The sequence below is a fragment of the Diabrotica undecimpunctata genome, chromosome 4, assembly GCF_040954645.1.
Source record: "Diabrotica undecimpunctata isolate CICGRU chromosome 4, icDiaUnde3, whole genome shotgun sequence".
Taxonomy (NCBI): domain Eukaryota; kingdom Metazoa; phylum Arthropoda; class Insecta; order Coleoptera; family Chrysomelidae; genus Diabrotica; species Diabrotica undecimpunctata.
In genome coordinates this window covers 70,287,849-70,289,190 of record NC_092806.1, presented here as the reverse complement: position 1 = coordinate 70,289,190, position 1,342 = coordinate 70,287,849, and positions in this window count along the sequence as shown.

The window sequence follows — 1,342 nt, the reverse complement described above, 5'->3', positions numbered from 1 at the left end:
GTAAAATTTTGTTTAGGTTTGGTATTTCTTTTTTGAAAAAAAATCCGTGAATTTTCCTTCGAATACCATTTTTGGCAAATTCATCAATTTCAATAGGCTTTTTCCCTCTCTTTAAGTGTTCGTTTGTGTTTAGGTTAGCTATACCGTGTTTTTCCTTTCTGATAGGAACCTATATAAAGTTGACTATCCTACGCCAGTCATGTTGGCACAACTTTCGACTATGTTGCGAACAGTGTTTGTGGGATTCTGAGAAACCAGAGCATCGTGAACATTCAGGACAATAGTCTTCTCTCTTGGTGAATAGACAGACTTACTGACTGTACGCAACAGTACCGGTGTAAAACTTGATGATGAAGCCATCACAAACAATCCAACAAAACGAGCACGAGCGAAAGGTACGTATATGTTCGTAGGTATATGGAATAAAAAATCACTTACGCACTGCATATAATTCGCAAAAGAAATATTCGAGACGCTAATTACTGCTGTAGACGCGGAAACACCGACGAGCCGTAAATTACATGCGATCAAAAACGTACTAAACAAAAAAATTGTTTTCGTTCGTAATAACTTCACCCTTTCAAGTTAAGTTTCGAATATAATTATATTATTAAAAATCTGGGGAATTCCATCTTAATTATCTTGCAACGAATAGTACCTTCGGATATGAATTCCAGGTTTTCTAGTAAAGTGATTAAACGCGAAGATTAGTATTGAAATATCCAAAGAGATAAGGTATTCTTATTTACAAAATTGTTAATGGTTAAATTCTTATTTTTATTAATATACTATAATAACCAACATTAGTAACCAACAGTATTAAAACATTATATTATTATTTAATGAATAAACACCTTAGGAACGCCTATGATTTACGACCGTTTTATGAGTTTGAGGCATATTTCGTACTCTCAACAATTTGTGAACAGAGTATAGGTATCCGTAACAAGAAAATGTATTGGCTGATGGAAAAAACATCAGCATTGTCCATATATAACCAACAACTGCTATAAAAACAAATACTGAGGACAGTATGGACGTATGGTAGCCAACTCTGGGGCTGTGTCAATTTAAGTAATATTCAGATCATCCAGAGATTTCAGAATAAAATATTAAGGAACGTCGTTGATGCTCATTGGTATATCAGAAATGTCAACCTAAACAAGAACCTTGAGATGGAAGATGTAACTAAAGTTATTAATAAGATGGCAAGTAGTCACGAACAACGGCTCCATAGTCATGTAAACATCGAGGTCATCCAGCTCCTCGATAATACTGGGTTAGAAAGAAGATTGCAATGAAGTCAACCATTTGAGTTAGTGTAAAGTGTTAACTAGTGTAA